This window comes from Scyliorhinus canicula, chromosome 18 (assembly GCF_902713615.1).
Source record: "Scyliorhinus canicula chromosome 18, sScyCan1.1, whole genome shotgun sequence".
NCBI classification, from domain to species: Eukaryota; Metazoa; Chordata; class Chondrichthyes; order Carcharhiniformes; family Scyliorhinidae; genus Scyliorhinus; species Scyliorhinus canicula.
Window position 1 is genome coordinate 115,123,782 of NC_052163.1, and position 9,628 is coordinate 115,133,409.

Below are 9,628 nucleotides of genomic sequence, written 5' to 3' on the forward strand. Positions count from 1 at the left end.
CCGTGCTGCCCTTTAATCCCCCTCCTGACCATAACACTAGGGAGTAACCAGATACACTATTCAGCCTTCAGCACCTGTACTCAATGATATACATTGGCCCACAGTCCAGGAACGGCTCAACTTTAAAATTCTCGAGACAGCACGGTGGTGCAGTGGTAGCACTGTGGCCTCACGGCGCCGAGGTCCCAGGTTCCATCCCGGCTCTGGGTCACTGTCCGTGTGGAGTTTGCACATTCCGTGTTTGCGTGGGTTTCACCCCCACAACCCAAAAAGATGTGCAGGATAGGTGGATTGGCCATGCTAAAATACCCCTTAATTGGAAACCGAATGAATTGGGTATTCTAAATTTATGGGGGAAAAAACTTTAAAATTTTCGACCTTGTTTCCAATTCCCTCCATGGCTTCCACCATCCCTATCTCTGTAACTCCTTCCAGCCCGACACCCTTCTGTGATCTCTGCACTCCTCCAACTTGGGCCGATGGTGCATTTTCAATTTCAATTGCTCTAACATTGGTGGTTGCGCTTCAGCTGCCAAGCCCCTGGGCTCTGGAATTGCCCCCCTAAGATGCATCTTCTCTAAAACACTCACCAGGCTTTATTCCAATCCTAAAAGGCTTGGGGGCTCTTTATCAAATTTTGTTTGATCACCCTCCTGTAATGGCATTTTGGAAGCTTTACCATGTTAAACATGTTGTATAAATGCAAGCTGCTGTTGTATGGGTTGACTTATTACAATTTGAACTATTTGCTGTTTGAACTATTTGCCTTGGCGGCAATTAACCTGTGACCCTTAGCTGATCTTAATAGTAGAGGCTGAGGGATAGATAGAGACACAAACGCGTGCGCGCGCACACACACACACACACAGCACATGTAGAGGAGGGAAGTGGAGATGAGCCATATTTTGCTTCCTGAGACATACACCAGGGGCCTCAAAGCTATTGTCTTTATGAATGAATAATGCAGCGCCTGGAGGGTAACAGTTATACAGATTAAAGCTTTGTCCTCATCTATTTGCATTGATTCTCAGTTGCTGGTGTACTGTATTAACAGAGCTAAATTGTGAATTTGAACAATGAGGCAACAGTGGCAAGAACAGCCTTTCCAAACCTCCTGACCCAGAAAACACATCAGGATTCCCTAAAGGTAAACATGCAGGTGGAATCCGTGATTAAGAAAGCGAATGCAATGTTGTCATTTATCTCAAGAGGGTTGGAATATAAAAGCAGCGATATGTGCTACTGAGCCTTTATAAGGCTCTGGTTAGGCCCCATTTGGAGTACTGTGTCCAGTTTTGGGCCCCACGTCTCAGGAAGGACATACTGGCACTGGAGCGTGTCCAGCGGAGATTCACACGGATGATCCCTGGAATGGCGGGTCTAACATATGATGAACGGCTGAGGATCCTGGGATTGTATTCATTGGAGTTTAGAAGGTTAAGGGGAGATCTAATAGAAACTTACAAGATAATACATGGCTTAGAAAGGGTGGACGCAAAGAAACTGTTTCCGTTAGGCGAGGAGACGAGGACCCGTGGGCACAGCCTTAGAATTAGAGGGGGTAAATTCAGAACAGAAATGCGGAGACATTTCTTCAGCCAGAGAGTGGTGGGCCTGTGGAATTCATTGCCGCGGAGTGCAGTGGAGGCCGGGACGCTAAATGGCTTCAAGGCAGAGATAGATAAATTCTTGATGTCGCGAGGAATTAAGGGCTACGGGGAGAATGCTGGTAGGTGGAGTTGAAATGCCCATCAGCCATGATTGAATGGCGGAGTGGACTCGATGGGCCGAATGGCCTTACTTCCACTCCTATGTCTTATGGTCTTATTAGCGCACATGAAATGTAAACAGCAATTCGACCAATAGTGCAACACTGCTAATGTCCTGGCCTAACATTCAAACTTTAAGAAACAAATTAATTAGTTATTGTATTTGCTATTTCTGGGATCCTGCTGTGCATACAGCGGTTGCTGCATACACAAGAATGATTACGTAGTGAACGGTGATTAATCAGTTGTGAGACATTTTATGGCTTTTTCAAGGCCTAAAGGACACTATCAATTCATTTTTTCTTTGCAAAGATTCATGGAGCTTTATCTAAGACTCTGGACACCTTCCATATAGATAAACAGCTCATCCAACATTCCCTCAGTGTTGACCACTATAGTAATAGAGTTGTGGGCTGAGGCCACTGATGTATTTCAGACAACGTTTGTGAAGAGATGGGAGTTAGATTGAGGGATATGGTGGTTAGGTAGGATGGATGGATTGGATGTGAAGTTGGGAATGATGGATATAGTGAGTAGTTGGGTTTGGCAAACATGTTGAGTGGATGGGATTGAGGAATATGGTGAGAAGGTGAGTTATCCAGAGACCAGATAGGTTGAGAAAAACATGAGAGCCCACTTCAAAACAAAACTTACCATTTATTTTGCCTTGAATTCAGCAAGACTTGCACATTGGTCCAAATTTATTGATGTTGAACTGATTCTGTTCTCATCTGGGATGCCTCTAACCAGAAAACAGGCCAGAATCTTTTTCTTCTTTTCACCTCCTTAGACCAGGTGTGCCAAGATCAATCTCACCTCCCATAAATAGAAATCCCATCTTACACCATTGACCAGATTTTTAAAAAATTCATTTACGGGATGTGGATGTCACTGGTTAGGCCAGCATTTATTGTCCATCCCTAGTTGCCCTTCAGAAGATAGTGGTGAGCTGCCTCCTTGAACCGCTGCAGTTCCTAAGGTGTGGGTACACCCACAGTGCTGTTAGGGAGGAAATTCCAGGATTTTGCCCTAGCGACAGTGAAGGAATGGTGATATATTTCCAAGTCCGGCTGGTGAGTGAGTTGGAGGGGAACCTCCAGGTAGTGGGGCTCCCAGGCAGCTACTGCTCTTGTCCTTCTAGATGGTTGTGGTCGTGGATTTGGAAGGTGCTGTCTGAGGAACCTTGGTGAGTTCCCGCAGTGCATCTTGTAGATGGTACACACGGCTGCCACTTCGTCGGTGGTGGAGGGTTTGAATGTTTGTGGAAGGGGAGCAATTCAAGCGGGCTGCTTTGACCTGGATAATGTCAAGCTTCTTGACTGTTGTTGAAGCTGCACTCATCCAGACAACTGGAGAGTATTCCATCACACTCCTGATTCATGCCTTGTAATGGTGGACAGTCTTTTAGGGGGAGGGGGGGGTCAGGAGGTGAGTTACTTGCTGTAGGATTCCTAGCCATTGACCTGCCCTGGTAGCCACAGTATTAAAATGGCTAGTCCAGTTCAGTTTCTGATCAATCGAATGGAAGGTGAGATTTTGGATGTACTTTTGTTTTTGAGAAGTATGACACATCAAGGACAGGCTCAAAAAAGGGCACCCTCTGTGAAATCACCAGATTAACAAGACTGAAAATCCCATTGTGACCTCATTCACATGGCAACAGCCCATTTGGGGCTCATCCTGGTCCAACCTCCAAGTGTGCGATTGTGTGCGCAGCAATTCTGCCTTGCTCACCTACAATTATGCCAAAATTTCTTCTCGCCCGAAATAATCAGTTACACCATTTTAAGATATTCTCCCTCCAACTTAATACCATGCTTTCAATACTTGAGCTGCCAGGCTAGTCAGAACTCCACCACAGATTGTGCACCAGTTGTGTGCAACCTTTAACTTGTTGCCTTGGAGTGGACACTTGACCAGGGTGGCTTGCATTGGTCTGCACTCTGCAAACCGAATCCTGAGAGGTAAGTAGACAGAGCTGAAGACTCAATGATGGGTTGAGTTGATTTGGATACATGTAAATGAGGAGAAGAGAGGAATAGTTGCAGTTGCATGCTCGAGAGACTGACTATGTTTAATGAATGAGTAACACTGAAGGTTGTCATTGGTGCCTTTTTATTTTTTGACCTCACCAAGATGAGTGGTGTAGCATTTTAATTTTGCCCACCTGCTATCAACATCAACCAAGTACCAAAGGAGTTGGATACAGAGCAGACCTCGTTCTACCCTTCCATCAAACACTCCCAGGACTGGTACAGCATGGGGTTAGATACAGAGTAAAAAGCTCCCTCTATACGAGTTCACCTGACCCACAACTTTTAATGGATTGTGGTATGGGGAGCATACGGCCCACTCTACAGGTGTGGTACAGCAGAAATGGAAAAGTATTTTTTACAGCAAAACAATGTTTATTCTATGAGCTCAAGTTAACCTTTTTAAAACACACTGAACGTTTTAGCAACCATTAATTCAAATACAACCCCCAAAGAATACAACACTATGTAATCCTTAAGCTGTCCTTTTAACATCCATAAAACTTTAAAACAAAACCTTTAACAGAAGCACATCAGGTTAAAGTCACTACTGAGAGCAGTTATTCGTTTTAAATCACCAAAGGATCGATTTACAGTCTTTAGTTTACAGAGAGAGAGAGAGAGAGACTAATACCCCTTCTGGCTGTGACCGCAGCTATCCAGCTCTGAAAACGAAACTAAAACACACCCTGCAGCAAACAGCCTAAAACGAAAGTTAAAAAGCTGACAGGCAGCCCAGCTCCACCCACTCTCTGACATCACTGCAGTAGTAAGCACCCATTTCTTAAAGGTACTCTCCCTACAGATATTTATATACATATCCATTTATATACATATATTTCTTAAAGGTACTCTTACAGGACAACAGATATGAGCAAAGGGTTAGATACAGAGTAAAAAGCTCCCTCTATACTTTTCCCATCAAACACTTCACCCCCACAGCCCAAAGATGTGCAGGTTAGGTGGATTGTCCACGTCAAATTGCCCCCTAATTGGGAAAAACTAATTGTGTACTCTAAAATTTAAATAAAACTCCCAGGGTTAGATACAGAGTAAAAAGCTCCCCCTACATTGTTCCCATCACACACTGCCAGACTCCCAAGCTATGTACAGCACAGGGTTATATACAGAGTAAAACTCCCTCTACACTGTCCCCATCACACTCTCCCAGGGCAGGTACAACACTGGGTTAGATAAAGAGTACAAATTATTTCACTCTGTCCCTTCAAACACTTCCAGTGTAGGTACAACTCAGGATTAGGCAGAGAGTAAGAATCCCCATCAAACACTTCCAGGTCTACATACATCCCTTCATTCTAGACTGGATCCAAATCCTTCGCCAGAAGTGGACAGTTGTGTGGCTACACTGCTGCACTGCCCATGCAATAGAAGAGACAAGTTAATCAAGAACTGTTGCTAAAAGAGTTAAAGTACGAGGACCGGTTACATTGACCTCCAGTACAGAAAATTAAGGGATAATCCAATTGAGGTGTTTTGCGACCATCTTTAAAAATATTTTTTCCATGGGATGTGTGGAAGCCAGCATTTCTTGCCAATCCTTAATCAGCCTTGGGAAGGTGGTGGTGAGCTGTCCACCATCTTGAACAATTGCAATTCACCCATGTAGGTACAGCCACAGTGTTGTTAGTTAATGGGAGTTGGTAGGCTGGATGGAGAATAAGTTCACAGCAAGGGGTCATAAATTGAAAATCACAGTTGGCCATTCAAGGTGATGTCAGGAAGCACATGGTCACACAATAGATTTTTGTTTTTAATTCAGATACAAGTGGGTTGCTGGAGCTGAAGTACAGGCCAAACTGGATGGCATAGCAGGCTTGAGTAGTTAAATGGCCTCCAGTTGTTCTAATTCCCTACCGAGGATACATTTTGTGCGTGGAGAAAAATGTCCCGGTATCTGTCCTACATTTTCCTTTTGCTAGTTTGTGTCTGCATCACCTCATCTTTCAGCTATGGTTTAATGTGTAGTTTTAAATCTACTGTATCACTCGTCCATCCTCTTAGATCAGCAAGTACAGGGGTGAGTGATGCATTTACATCTACCTGAGAGGGCAGATGGGACATCATCCGATAGAACCTCCCAACAGCGTGGCATTCCCTGAGTCCTAAATCTAAGACATCGGCTGCATTTTAGACTCTACTCCAGAGAGAGGCTTTTTGGTGATGCTCAGAGAACAGGAATACATGTTATTTTTGAAGCAGTATTTTGGACGATGGTCATCACATGACCATTGTGCGTCTGTCCATAGAATCCCGACAGTGCAGACGGAAGCCATTCGGCCCATCGAGTCTGCACCAACCCTCCGAAAGAGCACAGCAACCCACTCCCCAACCCTATCTCCGTCACCCCACACATTGATCATGGCCAATCCACCTACCCTGCACATCTTTGGACACTGGGAGAACACGCAAACTCCACACAGACAATGACCCAAGGTCGGAATCGAATCCGGGTCCCTGGTGCTGTGAGGCTGCAGTGCTAACCACTGTGCCACTCCCTTTGTTATTAAAGTTCCCTCCGTTAAACTTTTGACCGAAATCCTCTGACTGTCTTTTGTTAGAATCAAAGAAGGTTTAATACTTTGTGTTCATGGCGGCCAAGAAACGAGCCACGCAACCTAACCCCAGCAGTAGGTCTGTAGTTTGCAGGTTATGGCCCTTGATCCTATCCAGACACCTTTTAAATGAGTTGAACATTTTTGCCTCTACTGCTCTTTCAGGCAGTGGGTTTCAGACCCCACAACCCTCTGGATGAATATAATTTGTCCTCAACTCCCTTCTAATCTTATACCAATCATTTTAAATCTATGTGCCCATGTCCAGTGTTTTTCAAACTTCTTTGCCCGCGACACCATTTTCATTTATCTGTAATGCGACTGGTGAGCCTGTTGGGTCCTCACAATCGCACGCTTTGCAATTCAATGCTACATTTTTGTTAAGGACTTCCAGGTGATGATTTAGGTTCTCGCTGCATCCTTTGAAAAAAAATTAAGAGGTTTGTCCTCAACTCGCCATGCTTAGTCTCGAAATGCCTTTGCAGTTTTGAGGGTTTTAAACTCTCATTTGCCTGTAATTCCCTGCACATAACAATATGGGCTTTGCATACTGATGCGCATTGGCACAATTGACAAAGCCATACCTCGAGCAATCATCTTTATACCGTCTTGTTCCTGATTTCAGTTTTTTTTAATATACATTAGAGTACCCAATTCACTTTTTCCAATTAAGGGGCAATTTAGCGTAGCCAATCCACCTACCCGGCACATCTTTGGGTTGCGGGGGCAAAATCCACGCAAACACGGGGAGAATGTGCAAACTGCATATGGACAGTGACCCAGAGCCGGGATCGAACCTGGGACCTCGGCACCATGAGGCAGCAGTGCTAACTACTGCGCCACCGTGCTGCCTTGATTTCAGTTTCTTTTCTTTGGCTGTTCAACAGAAGCCCTGGCGTTCTGTGCAGAGCTAACACTAGCGCTGCTTTGTTCTGCCGTGGACACTCCTTAGCAGCTCTCTGTAGTGGATTCAGTTGTGAGATCCTGGACTGTTTGTGTCTCTGGTCCCTCTGTTCTTTATAATAAAGCAATCCATCTTCAGTTCTTCAAACCAATCCATCTTCAGTTGCCTTGCTTGCTTTACAGCTAGAAAATGGAGGCATCTCTCCTCGGTGATTTTGCGTCAAAAGCACAGATGCACAGGGCGCGTGACATCAATGTACGTACTGGACTTCTTGCCGGACGACTGCATCGTTCAATTTAAAAGCAGGTTGTGACCGGCATTCTCAATTTAAAAGTCAGTTATGGAACTAGGTGTTGGGAACATCACGACCCTCCAAACACCCGTCCACGAGCTGCAGTTTGAAAAGCCCTGTTCTGGTTTCTGACCTCTTTGCTAAACGTAGAAACAAGGTGCTCCGCCATTCAATATGATCATGGCTGATCCGCTATCTCAATGCCTTATTTCTCACCATATCCCTTGATGCCATTAAAATCTAAAACATTACCTATCTCTTTCATGAATACATTCAGTGATTTTGGCCTCCGCAGTCGATCCTCAGGAATTCCACCAGGTCAGGGGCAGCACGGTGGTGCAGTAGGTTAGCACTGCTGCCTCACGGCGCCGAGGTCGCAGGTTGGATCCCAGCTCTGGGTCACTGTCCATGTGGAGTTTGCACATTCTCCCCGTGTTTGCGTGGGTTTCGCCCCACAACCCAAAAATGTGCAGGAGGTGGATTGGCCACGCTAAATTGCCCCTTAAAATTGAAAAAAAAAAATGAATTGGGTACTCTAAATTTTTTTTTTCTTTAAAAAGAAATTCTGCCAGGTTGCTCACCCACACTTTTTGGCGGCTCCGGGTCCAACCACCCTAGCAAAATCCGTCTCTGGGCTGTCAGGGAGGCAAAGGCCAAGACATTGACCTCTCTCACCCCCTGGACTCCCAGGTCTTTTGACACCCCAAATAGCACCATCTCTGGACTCGGAACCACCTCCACACCCAGCACCTCGGGCATCACATCTGAGAACCCCTGCCAGAATACCCTCCGTCCTGGACACGTGCAGAACATGTGGACGTGATATGCGGGCCCACCTGTGCACAGTCCACACCTATCCTCTACCCCCACAAAGAACCTACTCATCCTCAGTCCTATGCACCACTTTAAACTGGATGACACTTAAGCTCCCACGTGGCAAGGACACGTTCATCCTCCGCAAGGCCTCTGCCCACATCTCGGTCACAACTCCTCCTTCCATTTACACTTACTGGCCCCCACCAGGGCTCCCTCCCACTCCCATCAACTGCGACACCTTCTCCTCCCCTACGTCTTCCTTCGACAGGAACCCCAGGGGCGGCAGCCCAGGAAAGGATGGCAGCTCTCCTTACAAAGTCCCGAACTTGCAGGTTCCTCAAGCCATTCCCCCTTGGCAACTCGTACATTTCTCCAGGTTCTCCAACCTGCAAATTTGCTGCCTATAAACACATGGCCGAAGAGCTCAATCCCTGCCTGCCGCCACCCCCATATCTTCACATTCAGCCCTGCCGGCACAAACCTGTGGTTATTACAGATCGGCGCCCACACCGAGGCATACCCAGCCCCAAATTCTGCCCCCACACCCCTATGGCTGACACCACCACTGAGCTCAACTAGCCGGCGAGAACGGTAAAGGCGGCAACAACAAAGCCCTCAAGCCCATTCCCCTACATGATGCTGTCTCCACCTGCCCCCACACCGACCCCTCCCCCACGGCCCATTTCCTTATCATAGCAATGTTCACTGCCCAATAATAGTTCATTATGTTCGGCAACTCCAGTCAATCCACCTCCCCACCCCATCCACCCACCACCGCCACCCCCCTTAACCACACTCCCAAGACAGCCTGCCGCATTCCCCACCCACACAAACCCAGAGATCAGCCCATTGACCTTCCTAAAAAGTTACTTGTCAACAAAGATTGGCAGGTTCTGAAATACAAACAAAAACCTCGGCATCGCCGTTATTTTCACTGCCTGCCACCCACCCTTCCAGTGGCAGCACAGCCCACCTCTTAAAGCCCGCCTTCATGTGCTCCACCAGCCGAGCCAAGATCAGTTTATGTAACTGCGCCCAACTTCACACCACCTGGCTACCCAAATACCTGAAACCCGCCCCAACCACCCTTAACGGTAACTCCCCTCGTCGCCTTTCCTGTCCTCTGGACTCAATCGGGAAGACCTCAGTCTGCCCTTATTCAATTTGTATCCCAAAAACTGGACAAACTCCCCCCTGGATCTTCGTGATGCATCTAACTCTGCTCACCAGGTCCTGAATAT

At 46.5% G+C, this 9,628-nt stretch overlaps 1 long non-coding RNA gene across 1 annotated transcript; it reads left to right on the forward strand.

Moving 5' to 3' along the window:
• The first annotated feature begins 3,455 nt into the window (after positions 1–3,455).
• On the forward strand, positions 3,456–7,585 carry LOC119952870. Its single transcript, XR_005457903.1, has 2 exons — positions 3,456–3,733; positions 7,462–7,585. It is a non-coding gene; the product is annotated as an uncharacterized LOC119952870 (long non-coding RNA).
• Positions 7,586–9,628: the final 2,043 nt, after the last annotated feature.